Raw genomic sequence first — 14,920 nt, forward strand, 5'->3', positions numbered from 1 at the left:
AGACTTGAGCATTACTTTAGCTCAAGCCTCATATCTGGCCTGTTATACTAGGCCTTATGGCTCAGGCTCTTACTTTCTACTACAGAAGGATGTTCATACAGATATAGCATTGTGGTTCAGCATAGGTCTTTAGCACTGGGACGCTTCTGAATATAGCCCATTTGACCCTGCTTCTTCTGTCTCGTAATGAGGTGGCTGACAGATTTTGTGTCTGGGGCAGACGAGATATAGCGGGGAGGCAGCCCTATGAGCAGCCAAGTTTAGGAAGAAAGCTTGGACTGGATTACATATCACTGTCCATTTGTTTGGTAATAAAGTCACACATCAGTAGAGTGCTACATTTGGATCCTGATCAAGAAATATAGGCTGTACTGGAGAGCGGCTAGGAAAGTCCCCTGCTTGGGCACAACATAGAAACTTCCTACTCACCTCTTCACTAATCAATCATTATACCCCAGTTCAGACACTGATATTCCCCTTCGCTCTCAATAGATGCTCATCTTCCCACCCTTTCCAGGAGACCACGCCTAGCTTTTTCTAAAATGCAGAAAAAGGAGAAAATAGCCATACCCTAATGATACTTTAAAATGCACAGCTTTAATTTTTACTTCTTTATTTAAGTGGAGAATGCAATGTAGTAGCTTCTAACTTAAGCATCATGCTAGAAGGGACAATTTTGGGGGAAAATAACAGAAGGCGGTGGTAAAAAATTATTTGTGCAACACCAAGTTTTTCAGTACCAGCTTAAAAAAGCTGCTATCTGCTGCTGAAACCTGAAGGTGTTTAAATTTCCTCAATCAAGGCAGTAATTGATGGAAGTGATATTTGTTATTGGCAGCTGGAATTACTGATAACCACCCAATTACAGGCTGTCAGTAACAAAAGAGGCTTTCTCTCAAACAGCAGTGGGACAGAATAGAGCCAATACATTTTCCAGTTTCTCTCTACTCATCATATTTACTTTCAGAGAGAGAGAAAAGAAGGGGGGGAGGGAAGACTCCTGGAATCATAGTGTTAAAACTGATTTAGCCAGAGTAGTTTGAGAAGAATGGTAGTGCTATTCAACTGCCCCAGAACAGTGAGTCAGAATCCTAAAGGGCATTATTGCATTTTTCTGAACAGCAATTTGTGTATTCATAAGAAGTCAATAAATGAAGATGGTTTTGAGTGGATGAAGTCAATGACTGCTAGAGATTTAAAGTATCATAAGAGGCCAATTGCAGTTTGCTGGAAGCATATGTAGGTATTGAATTGGATCCCTAAAAGGTAAATAATTTCTACTGGGCTTTTCAAACAAACTCAAGGGAGTCGTGCCTAACTTCCATAGGTTCCTTTGAAAACTCCAACTCTCATGCTGGTGTATCAGTGCATCTTGTATTTGCCTGCTGTAAATAATTACTTACTAGTATAAGGAATTAGGTATCGTGGTTGTAAAGAGGGAAAGAGAATATAACACTGTTGACTTTAGGCCTGGTCTACTCTATAGACTTTTGTCGACCAAAGTCAGTTTTTTGCACCAAAACAGTGGTGGTGTACACACTGTAATCACCCACCCACCACCGACCCAATTCCTGTGATTTTGCAACAAAAACAAACCACCTCTATGAGAGACGTAGAGCTTTTTGCGCCAAACTTTTAGCGACAAAGTGTCAGGGTAGACACTGCGCTTGGTTATGTTGCAGAAAATGACCTCCAGGAAGTGTGTCCCACAATGCCCATCCTGACCACTCTGGCCATCCACTGCCCTATAGTCATCCACACCTCCCCCTTGAAAGTCCCAGGAATTTTTGAAATTCCACTTCCTGCTTGGTTGGCATGGAGAGCTCACATCTCATTTTCCTAGCTGACCATGGTGGCTCCACACACCAAACGCTCTCCCGCTTGGAGCACAGCGGAGCTTCTGGGTCTGATCGGCATTTGGGGAGAGGAGGCTGTGCAGTTCCAGCTCTGCTCCAGCCAAAGGAACATTGATATCTTCAGTCAGATTTCTCATTTAATAGCAGAGAAGGGCTATGAATGGGACATACTGCAGTGCTGTGCGAAAATCAAGGAGCTGTGGCAGGGGTACCAAAAGGCTAGGGAGTCAAACCGTCACACTGGTGCAGAGCCATAGACCTGCTGCTTCTATAAGGAGCTGGAAGCCATCCTCAGTGGTGACCCCACCTCCACCACCAAGAGACCCATAGATACCTCCATGGGTTCAGAGGCAGCAGAAAATGGAGTCAAGCCTGCAGAAGTAGTCATGGACAAGTAGGTCGAGCTGGAGGACAGTATGGACCAGAGAACCATGTCATTTGCTGACATGAGAAGCCAGGACTTCTTCTCTAGCCAGGAGGGTTCAAGCCAGTCCCAGCCCTTCAACTCTGGCATGCAGAATGCAGGAGAGGGGAGATGGGGTAAGTGATTTTTTTGAGCTGATGCTGCTCGGTTACATGAAGTACAGCTGTCCTTTTCTTTGTTGCATTATGGAGCTGGTTGAAGGGATAGATATATACAAGAATCTGTGTTTGCATGTGCTTCCTATTCCTCTGTTCAGCTAGGCAGTGTGGTGAAAAAGTATGTTAATGTACATCAAGATTTTTATGAGAATCCTCCAGAGAGATCTCTAGGAAACTTTCCTGGAGGTACTCGCTAATCCTCTGTTGGAGATTCCTTGGCAGAGCTGCTTTGTTTCTTCCCCCATTGTAGGAAACTTTCTCACACCCATTGGCAATCACTTGTGCAGGGACCAAAGCAGTAGACAGGTGAGCAGCATAGGTACCCTATTTGAAGTTGCTCGCATGGAGGAGATGCACCCTATCATCCCTGCTTACTCTCAGGAGTGAGATATTAGCCTCTATGGCCCCTGCCTGTAGAAAATGGTGGCACAATTTGAAATTTTGTCCATATCTACCTGCATCCATACCCCAAACAATCACCCAACTCCCCAGAACCTATTCACCTGCTTGAGTGCCCACTCCCCCCAGGCACAACTCACCATGCCCTGGTTGATCTTCAAGCTGTGACTGATAAGAAAACAACCACAGAGAAGCAAAGGGGAGATGTTCCAAGAACTCCTCCAGTCCTCTGCAGTACGGAGGGGGGGGGGGGGGGGGGGAAGGGCATAGAGACACACTGTGCCCAAAAATCAGAAAACTGATAATCAGGAGAGGAAGGAAAGCCAGGAGCGAATGATAGCAGGCAAATGCATGATAAAAGCCATGGAAGAGCAAACGGAGCTGCTAAAGTCACTCATTACACTGCAGTCTGAATTCATGCTTGCTTGCTCCCCCCCTTGCAGCCAATACAGAACTGCTTTCCATGCCCCCCGCAAATTCCACCCACACATTTCTACAAAACTCCCGGCCTGTCTCAGTAACTTGTTCACTCCATCCCTTCAGGCAGCTTCCTGAATGATAGCTGGACTACACCCAGCTGTCACAGCTCACACTGCCCGTCACTGCTTTCTCCCCTGCAGCCCAGTTTTTCATGTGTTGTGAATAATTGTTATTAAATAAAGACATTCTGTGCAGAATAAGCAATCTGTCTCTTGCACGTGGTGGTTGCACATTAATACACAGTGCAAGCTGGATAGCAGTCATAGCATGGCACAGTGCTGCTTACAAAGACACCTTATTGGTGCTCATTGTCAAAACAATTCCTTAAGGCCTCCCTGATTCGAATGGCCCCTCATTGTGCCCCTCTAATAACCCTGAAATCTGGTTGTTCATATTCGTCCTCAAGGTGATCCACTTCTGCACTCCATCCAGGGAAAAACTTTTGACGCTTAACTTCACAAATATTATGGAGCACACAGCAGGCAGCTATAACCATGTGAATATTTTCCTGATTTAGGTCATAAAGGCATTGTCAGTGAGCTTTTAATCTGCAAAATGCACATTCTACGGTCATTTGGCACCTACTCAACCTATTATTGAAGCGTTCCTTGCTGCTATCCAGGTTGCCCGTACAAGGCTTCATGAGCCATGGCAGTAAGGGGTAGGCTGAGTCTTCCAGGATCACTATGGGCATTTCAACATTCCCCATTGGAATCTTTTGGTCTGGATAGACAGTCCCTGCTTGCAGCTTTCTGTACAGGCCAGTGTTCCTGAAGATGTGTGCGTTGTGCACCTTCCCTGACCAACCAGTGTTGATGTCAGTGAAACGCCCACGGTGATCCACAAGCGCCTGCAGTACAATAGAGAAATACCCCTTTCTATTGATGTACTCTGTCATAAGATGGTCCAGGATCAAAACTGAATATGCGTGCCATCTATCGCCCCGGCATAGTTAAGGAATCCTATTGCTGTGAAGCCGTTCACTATTTCATATTAATTTCCAAGATTCATAGTCCTCCATAGCAGAATGTGATTAATGGTCCTGCACAGCTGCAATAACACAACTCCAACGGTGGACTTCCAAACTGATTAGCGACTGACAAGTAGCAATCTGGAGTTGCCAGCTTCCACATGGTGATTGCCAGCACATCTCCACTGAGAAAGCAGCTCTCATTCTGGTGTTTTTGTGCCACAGGGCAGGGACAAGCTCCGCACAAAATTCCATGAAGGTGGCTTTGTGCATTAGAAAGTGCTGCAGCCACTGCTAGTCATCCCAGACCTGCATAACGATGAGATCCCACCATTCATGTTTCACGCACCCAAAAGTGGCAGTGCACCATGTGCAGATGCTCTGTGAAATCAAACAGTAATCCGGCATTGTTTGTTTGCATGGCATACAGGAGGTTAGGTGCCTCGGACTCCACTTCTGATTGGGAGCTCATGATATACTGTATGACCAGCCACACTGAACTGACAACAATGGAGAGCCGTGTGTAGTAAGTATAAGACCTGTCATAAGGCCTGTAAAACAGGCTAAGGCCTAAGTGGAAAAAGCCAAGTGAACAGGAGTATAAGTGGAAAAAACAAATTAACTGAAATTGGCACAGGAAAGTGCTGATACTGGAAGCATATACATTGCCAAAATATTATTAAAATGCAAATGATGTAGCAGGTACAGGAGGCACCGAGATATCAAAGAGAACTAACTCCCTAAAATGATACTTTGATGAATAGAAATGACTAAAAGGTGATAAATGGAGTTGTTTTGCCCAAATCAGCCAATTAACGGAAAAAGGTGGTATTAGACTACGTCAAGAGGGTGGCAACTACCTACGTCAAAGGGGGCAGAACGAAATTGTAGGTAACAATGTATAAAAGAAGGTGTCAGAGGGAACAAAGCTGTTCAGTCTAGGGGATAACGGAAAGTCCCGCCGTTGGGCTGTGGCCATTGTAACGCCACCTATACGAAATTGACCCAGAGATACTCTGTAGGTCACTCCTTATTGTGCCGCACACAATAAACCTGGCCTGGGTGCCTTCATTGCTCAGCTAATCCATGTTCATGTCGATTCATTCGATCGTGAGAGCTGTCTCGGTTTCCTGATCAGAACTGGGACAGCATCTGCACAGGGACACACGCACGCAGCCTACACTGATAAACACCAGTGGCCAACACACCGTACCACACTGTGCAGGATCCATCCTTTTAGATAGATATGGCGGGCGTTCAGGAAACTGGGGCCATTGAAAAATGCCGTGAAGCATATTCAGAAACCCACGGAATGACAGGACGGAAATCCACTGTATCATGGGATGTTGAGCCTGCACCCATGACACACTGTCTGTTCCTTTCCACCTTCCCTCAACTCCTAGCAGCACAAGGTGGCAAGTTGCACAGTGGGACTGCTCTCACTGTTGATGCTAGAGCACCAACTCTGGATGTGCTTCAGTGACAAAACGAGTGCTGTGTTGACAGCAAAACTTTGCCTTAACAGAACTTTCTAGTGTAGACAAGGCCTTAGTGGATCTATGACAATTAACACTAGCTGAGCCTCTGCCCACCTCAACCTCAGATAATTGTTACTACTCTACAGAATATGGTGAACATGAATAGCTGGTTTTTGTGAGAGTGAAGCCTTTTCCTTTGTCCATGAACTCAGCTGAGGAGCTATTTAAAAATCTGAAGAAAATGAGGCATATGTAGAAGGAAAAAGCTTGCTTAACTTCAAATGGGATGATGTCACTCAGGCACTTAAGGAGAAGCTTGGGATGCCAAACTGCATTATTTCTTACTGATGAGCAAGATACTTTGTTATGATTGACATTGAAGAACAGGAAAGACTCCCACATCTTGTGTGAAACTGTCTTTTCTGGAAAAAGAATAACTAACTCAAGGAAATGTCTGAGCTCAAGGATTTACAAATGAATCAGCGTGCCACATCTCAAATTGCTACCCAAAGATAATATAGTTACGCAGGGAGAAAGCATGGTTGTGGGAGTGAGCATTGTGATTGATTGTATTACTGACTCTGCATCCAGTCTTGCAAACGACCATGCACAGGCAATGTGCTGTGCCTACATGGAGCCTCAATATGGCATTGTGAAAGCATGCTGTCAATTACAGGACGTGGCTTTGCTGTATAGACTTTGGGGAAGTCATTTAATCTGTCTGCTTTATATTTCTTCATTGGGAAAATTACTTACCTCACAGGGTTTTGGCTTATTACTGTTTGAAAGTGCTTTGGGTTCCTCACCTCAAAAGTATTACAGAAGTCCAAAGTATTTATTATTATTTTATCTATTTACTATTAAGTCCTTTGAAATCTCAGTGGAACAAGACAAGTCAAATGTCGCCAATAGCGACATTATATTTTTATAGATTTATGACAATACTATCCTATGCATTTGAGTAGTTTAATGATTTTGTTCTCTAAATCTTGATCAACTCAGGGAAATGAAACTTAATTTTAGTGAAAAAGGCAAAATCATAAAAGGTAGAGGATTGCCTTCTGCTCTGTTGAACCAGTGCAGATCTAATGGTGTTATTCAGTATTTGCATCAGATAAACTGGATTTGGTACCCAAATGAACTGGGATTCCGTCTCTAACATACTCTAATCTAATATCTTCAGTTGACTTGGTTATAGGCATCTACTATTGCCTCTTTCTAAATAGTGACATTATCATTTTTATTATTGGAGGGGGAAACAAAGTGTTTTTTAGTTGTGTGTTGCAGGCTGATATTTCTGATTATTATTTGATTTGTCTGTTTGAAAATGTCTTCTGACACCTGTGGGGAAATACAACACTGAGCTATTACACGTAATGTTAACATAACACTGAAAGGTTGAAGTACGTTCAGCCTATCACCTGTGGTATAGCAATCCCCCTTTGGTCTTGCCTATTGGCCACAGTCTCCTTTGGCAGTGGGGCCTGCGGTACCTTTCTGTGGCTCCTTCTCAGGGCTGCAGAGGTGGTGATAAAGCCCTGGAGGGTTGGAGACACTGGTCCTTCCTGCAGGCTGGGGCTGGGGTTTTTCCTCTCTCTGCTTCTCTGGCTGAAGAAAAGCACTATTTCCTGGTCTGGGGGAGTCTCTCCCCCAGCCACCACAAACCTTCTGGCAGCTGCTTTCTCTCCTTCTCCTTTGTCCCCCTCCTCCAGGGAAGGCAGGGTTCAAGTACACCTGGAGTGCCCTTACTTGGGTCCAGGTGTCTCTAATTAACCTGCAGTAACCTCTCCTCTGCCTGCAGGGAAAAGGGTCTTTAGCATTCTAGGGCTCACATACCGGCTCTGGTATACCCTTCTGTAGCCATCTGGCCTGACTTTACCATACACCGCAGTATGGTATGTTTAGTATCACTGCAAAGATGTATAGAAATAGTACCTGGAAGCAAAAGTTCCAGACAGCTGTTGTGTGGAATTATCTTTTAATCTAGCAGATAGAATGAGCAAAATTAATCCCTATTGAGATTTAAATCAGTGGAGTTACTCAAGACGTGAATTTGTCTCAAGGCACTCAAGTCTATTTGCTATATGTGTGTGTGTGTGTGTGTGAGATCAGAATCATGGCGGGAACTACTTTTGATACATCCACAGTGTAAAGATATGTGGTTGTACCTTTAAATTTATAGAGGAGTATCAGTGAAAGAGGCATGGGGGAGTATGGAGAAGGCTCTAGGCAGAAGATTTGTAGCGAAACACAGAGAGAAAATAAAGATAACATCTGATTATTCTAATAAAGCTCCTTGTTCCGAGTTAGAAGTGCCTTGTCTGTGATTCTTTACCATTAGCATGTGACAACACAGTCAAATATCATTTACAAGCAGTTTGTTCAAGGCAATATGGCAGGGGTTTCCAGCCATTGAAAAGAAGGTGAGACCTTTGCACAACGAGGGCAGTTTGTTCTTCATTCTTTCTCCTTTCTTGCTGAAACCCAAACAAACTGTTGCACAACGAGGGCAGTTTGTTCTTCATTCTTTCTCCTTTTCTTGCTGAAACCCAAACAAACTGTTTTTACAAAAGCAGAGTTGTTGCAGAGATTACAGTTACAGTTCCTAATATAGGCCAAGAATTTCCATAGTTGCTTTAGGAACCATCTAGAAGAGAGGAAAGAAAATGTTGAATCTTTTATTAAAGAACTGCAGAAGAAGTTCCTGAATAATAATGGGATGAGAGGAAAAGGTGATATGAGAAAGTAAATAAAATTGGAAGTGTGAGTCACTTGATAGATGGCAAGTCTTCAACAGAGGTAGTATGTCCAGGATTATTTGCTCTAAACAAATGACCTGTGCAGAGTTTAATCACTGTTAATAGTGCTACCTGGCTAAAATCTATGTACGACTGGATTTGTAATGGTCAGATTCTGGTATCCTTAATCAAGTAGACCAAGGTCTGGTCTACACTAAAGAGTTTTGTCGACCAAAATCAGCTTTTTTCAGCAAAACAGTGGTGGTGTACACACTGCAATCACCCCCACCCGCTGACACAACTGCCCTGTTCTTTTGACTAAATAAAACCACCTTGACGAGAGGCATAGAGCTTTTTGCGGCAAAGTTTTAGTGACAAAGCATCAGCGTAGACACTGCCCTTGGTTATATTGCGGTAAACGGCCTCCAGACATATCCCACAATGCCCATTGTGACTACTCTGGTCAGCAGTTCGAACTCTGCTGCCCTGCAGCCATCCGCCCCACCCCTTTCAAAGTCCCAGGAAGTTTTGAAATTACTCACACAGCTAAGCATGCCAGATCCGGGCAGACAGACAGGCAGTGTGGGGTGCTGCTGAGGGGAGGGGGAAGGGAGAAAAGATTCCTGATGTGCTGTGCAGAACCAAGAAGGGAGGTTGAAGGTGGTTGAAGTTCGGGTGTCCCTTTTTCCCCGCTGGAGTACCGGTCTTTGCTGAGCTGGGGTGGGAGGATGGGAGACACCAGCTGTCTGTACACCCCAGCTTCTGACTCAGGACTGCTTGCTTCCAGCTGCTGATATTGGAACTTAGAGAGACAGTATGCGGAAACACTCATTGTCCATCAGCAAACACTATCTCTCTCGCTCACTCACACACACGCTCCCCACCCACACACACACTTCGGTGGGTTTCTTCTGTTTGTTCAGCAATGTCAGTTTGGCTGACAGGGCAGTTGAAAAGGAGATGTCAAGCTAATTGGATGCCCATGGAATGATGGGACACAGAAACCTTCATCATGTGATGCTGTGCCTGCCCCATGAGGCACTGCCAACCCTTCCCAAAGCACCCTGCATGCAGTTGCATAGTGGGATAGCTACCCACCACAGTGCACTGCTCGAAAGAAGTGGTAGTGTGAATGCACTGCACTGACACAAGGAGCACAGTGAGGACATGCAACAGTGGTTCAATTACAGCAGTGGCTTTATGCTGGCGTAACTTGTGTTGACAAAACTCTGTACTGTAGACAAGGCCTTACATCTCACTTGGCAAGTTCAATGTCATTGCTATTCGAAGTAAGAAAGGGTGTCATGATTTTGACTTAAGCTGGAACAGCCCCGTTAGAGCCTGATTTTTGTGTCAATGGTACTGCTCAAGATGGGTAAAGATTGTAGAATATTTTGGGTTTAAATTAAACTTGTTCTAAGTGGACTCAAGCAAACCCAAAATAATATTACTCTTAAAACAAAGTGAGTGCCCACACAGGGGTTTGTATCAATGTAACTGTATTGGTTTAAGTTCACACATTAGGTTACTCCAGTGCAATCTTCTCATGTAGATAAGCCTTAAGTAAGGCAAAGTAAATACCAAGTAAGGACTTCAATACTAGCCTTCTGTGCCTTTCATCCCAAAAACTTGCTGTGTGCTTTATGAAGCAAGCATCTCAAGCACTTGGGTAGCATGGTGCGGGATGTTAGATAAATATTTAGAGATTCACTGGAAGTCAGATTCAACAGTGAGATGCCAGCTTGTAATAAGTTAACCTGCTGCATAAAGTACAGTTAGTGGATAAATCAGCCCTCAGGCCTGGGGAGCTCACACTTGAACTCTTGGCCTTCATCCCTACAAACCTAGATCTCAAATACACGAATGGACAGAGATCTTCCATTTACCTAGAATAGGTTCATTAGTCTTGCTGGGCTAAATTGACTTAGACTACATACCTCAGCCTTGGCTATCAGGACACTGGCTCTGAGTCTGCAAAAATAAGTGGCTATACCACCCACCTGGGAGCAGGTAGGGATAGCAGGAATAGAGGAAACCTTGTGTCCAGGCCCCAGTGCATTTGTCAGGACAGAGGATCTAGTGTGTGGGACAATGTCAGCCTGGCAGCTTTTGGAACAGAGAAGCAAGAAGTGAATAGAAACTGAGAGACAATCCATCCAGTGGGTTCATTCTGGAGTGGAACACACCACCCTTTGCCATTAGGTGCGATCTAGGCCTCAATTGGTGGGCACAGAACCTGAAATGCAACACTACATCCCCATAAAAACAATCCACTATAATGACAGTTTGTGTGTGTAAGTAACAGTGTTGTGAGGCCTAATTTTGTTGGTAAAATGTGTTGAGAAACTTGGATGAAAGATGCTGTGTTATATAGATGAATTGCAAATAATTTGTGATCTATACATAATCCTTACATATCCTTGTAAATCTCTGAGACAGTCAACATACACTTTAATGAAAACTTTCCTCTAGCAGCATTTTTTTAAATGTCTGAAAGTACCATTTAGAATTGTATTCCTCTTACATTTGTAAAACAGTGAGATAATATAGATTACATAAGGATTAGTTTCACAAATGGCAGTTGGGTCATTGCTAAAAGCTTGGTCCTTGGAAAATGAATTAATTCCTATTCCTGTTTAGAATAGGAGATATGATTTGTCTCTTTCAGAAAAGCCAATGAATTTTTGCTCCCCAAATAAACAAACGGGGAAACATGCTATTACTGTACAATAGACTTGTCACGTCAAATGTTCTGAGGAAAATATTGTCGTGATGGAGAGGGAATGCAGTGTTTTCAGTGGATATAGCCTTGTAATCATTGTTTGTAGTGTTGTTTCCCTGACCTGAAGAGCTCTGTATAGCTTGAAAGCTTGTCTCTTTCACCAAAGAAAGTTGGTCTAACAAAAGATATTACCTCTACCACCTTGTCCCCTTAATCACTGTTACTTAGCACCCCATAAAGAGCATGTTTGCCTCTATACTGAGCTTGCTGATTACTGACAACACTTGTGGAACCAGCAGTGGGTCACAGGGCTTTAATACTACAGTGTTCTGGGCATTGTACACAATATGTGATAACACAGCTTTTGTGTATGGCTTTTTCTCTTGCGTTTCTCAAAATAAATCTTTCCTCCTGCTTTGTACAGTACACAGAACAATTCCACCTGTGGCTTCATCTCTTTGCAACTTCTAAAGCAAAAGAGAGACTGTCTGTAGAAGAATCTCACACTTATCTAACAGCAGATGAGAGCAGTGCTCGTTTGTACATGAAAAACACAAACCAATCAATGTATTCAGATCTTTTAAAATAACCTTTGTGGGGTTACAGATGGTGGGTCAAATTCATGTCTGGTGTATTATTTACTCTTAGCCATGTCAATAATTGTTTATTACCCATATTTATTACACTTGTACAAGTTAACTTTACAAATGAGACTGATAGAAACAATCAAACTCTTTTGTTGTTTGTTTTTTGTATAATTCTCTCTATAACTAACAATTCTAAAAGGCAGCCAGAATTTTGGGCTATCTGATCGTTCTCATATGGCAGAGGCATAAGAAATCAAGAACAAAAAATTGGGCTTCTATCTCAGAATGAGGTTTACCTTTATTGATTTGTAACATGTGCTGAGCAATGATTATGGGTGGGATTCATGATGGTACTTAGGCACCTTAGGGACTATTTTGGGTCCATTGCTATCCACAAAATGCCTGCTGAACCGTATAGGTGTCTAAACTCACTTGGGGTATGTCTACACTGCAATTAGACACCTGCGGCTGGCCCGTGCCAGCTGACTTGGGCTCCTGGGGCTCAGGCTAAGGGGCTGTTTAATTGTGGTGTAGACATTCATGCTCAGGATCTGGGCCAAGCTCATGGACACTGAGAGACAGGTGGGTCCTAGAGCTCGGCCTGCAGCCTGAACATCTGCACTGCAAATAAACAGCCCCGCAGCTCAAGCCCTGTGAGTCTGAATCAGTTGGTATGAGCCAGCTGCGGGTGTCTAATTGCAGTGTAGACAGCCTTGGTGGCTCTGGTTTTCACAGTAAAAGTTCCCTTGGCACCTGAATTTCTGCTTACAAGTGTGTGCACTGCTGCCTCACTCTAGGCATCCGGATGCCTGTCTCCTGCCTAAGGGTCCTCTTCCTTGTTCTCCTTCTCTTGTTGCTGCCACCATTTTGTTTGGAGCGAGACAGATGCCTAACTCATTCCCTCATAAACCAGTTTAGGCTCCTAAGCCTCCTGACTCCAGGCAGCAGATTTCCATTTGTGGATTGCTAAACTGACAGCTGTACCCCATTGAAGCCCAGACTTAGGTGCCTGACTCCATGATACGGGCAGCACTTAACACACACGCCTCTCCCTGGCATCTCTCATTGGCTAGTGTGCTGGCTTTTGTGGACTGAATTCTCATTTATAGGGAATCCAGGTGCCAAACTCAGCCTTCTGTGAGTCACAGTGTCATTCCTGTGACTTTTCTAGGCACATCAAAGTTAGTTGCTGTGATGCTCAGTGTCGCAATGTTTAGTTCCATTCTGTGTGTTAATTGCTGAGAGAAACATGCTGGTGCTTTGATCTTCTATATTGGGCTTTTTATTTATGGAAAGTAATTCTAGAGCATGATTAGATGTTATTTTGGACGGGGCTAGATTCACAAAACATGGCAATGCTCAGCTTCACCACATCCTGACTTTTTTAGGTGCCTAGAAAATCACTAGGATCCACAAAGTTCAGCTCCAGGGCTCCCTATACAGTGAACGGGGAGAGGGGCAACTTAGAATGTAATTCACAAAAAACAGCATACCAGGCGGCTCCCTGCCTAAGCTAACCAATGGGGATGCCAAGCTGGGGCAGTGGGGGGCACTAAGCTATGCCCCTCTCTTGGAGAGAGGTTCCTACATCCAGGCGAGAGGCAGGCACCTCCCTCTGCTTGGGCTTTTCAGCTGCAAATCCTCTCTTGGAAACTGCAAGCCCCCCCTCTCAGGAACTTATGCTGTTTTAGCAAGAAGCTGAGGAGGTAATGTTTAAATGTTTGCTAAAGCTGTAAATTCGCGCTTCCCACCCCCCCCCCCCCCACACACACACACAGTAAGGGGAGAAGCATTACCAAGTGTGAAATACTCATTCAGCACAAGAGGTGTTATCTCCTGCACCAAGCGCTGGAGCAGCCTGGTCCGAGGCCTCCTCACCGAGCTCAACTTTTTTCCCTTTCCCGTTGCCGGGGTTGCCGCTCTGTGGTCCTGGCCGGCTGACTGATGCCCCTGCTCCGCCGCCATGAAGCTCGTGAGGTTTCTAATGAAACTGAGTCATGAGACTGTGACCATCGAACTGAAGAATGGAACACAAGTGCATGGAACAATCACAGGAGTGGATGTCAGTATGAATACAAAGCTGTCAAAATGACACTGAAGAACAGAGAGCCTGTACAGTTGGAGACGTTAAGTATTTGAGGAAATAACATTCGATAGTTCATTCTGCCAGACAGTTTACCTCTGGATACCCTGCTAGTAGATGTTGAACCAAAAGTCAAATCCAAGAAAAGGGAAGAGGTTGCAGGAAGAGGCTGGCACAGGTCGAGGTAGAGGCCGTGGCCATGGCCAAGGAAGAGGGGGACCTAGGCGATAACTTCTCATGCACCACAGATACAGGTTACAAAATTCTAAGCAGTCTGATATTTTTTGTACAGGTTTTGTTTACAGTGTCAGTTTTTAATAAACATAAATGTTTAAAAAAAAAAAAAAAAAGGGGGAAGGACTATTGAATCCGAATGGGCCATTATGGAATGAAGATTTTCTTGATTGCTTCCTCCACAGTCCTGAAGAGGGGACATGCCCAAGGTTTCCCCACATCCCAGCTTGAACTCTGGGGGAAGGATATAAAATTCTCTGCTAAGGAGAATGTATTATTCCTATGCTGCTTGAACCCTGAGAGGTAAGGATTTCTAAGTATAAGCAAGGAGTCCCCAACTGTTTAGATTGGGTTAGCCCTAAAAGACATAAAGTTTGCTTTGTACAGAAGTTTCTATTATCACTTGGTTACATGGTTGTTGAAATCTAAGTATGCAACTCACAACCACTTTGAGGTTTGTGCCCTGCTTCTTAACAATCTGCCCTGAGGTTGGTATTCTGGCTCATGAGCCATTCCAGACAATGTGATAAATGTGTGTGGATTGTGTTGATGCTTATGGCAAGCAGCAGGATAACAGTGTTTTGGTGGTGTTTAACCTTATGGGAGAGATCAGGTGGGTCTCCCAAATGGGTTTGGCAATAGAAGTGCCAGACTGGTAGGACAACTGCCTATCTTCCCCAATTACCAGGACTTCCATCTATCATGTTTAGATTAATGTATTTGTTTCACATTTTATGTTTTTATTAAATTCATTTTGCATGTTCAGTGGCGCATGACAGTCAAAGAGAAAT

At 44.0% G+C, this 14,920-nt stretch overlaps 1 pseudogene; it reads left to right on the forward strand.

Annotated features, from left to right (window-relative positions):
* The first annotated feature begins 13,775 nt into the window (after positions 1–13,775).
* Positions 13,776–14,220, forward strand: LOC137156861 (small nuclear ribonucleoprotein Sm D1-like; annotated as a pseudogene).
* Positions 14,221–14,920: the final 700 nt, after the last annotated feature.

This window comes from Emydura macquarii, unplaced genomic scaffold (assembly GCF_026122565.2).
Source record: "Emydura macquarii macquarii isolate MOO-44397 ecotype Brisbane River unplaced genomic scaffold, CSIRO-AGI_Emac_v2 contig_1477, whole genome shotgun sequence".
NCBI lineage: Eukaryota > Metazoa > Chordata > Testudines > Chelidae > Emydura > Emydura macquarii.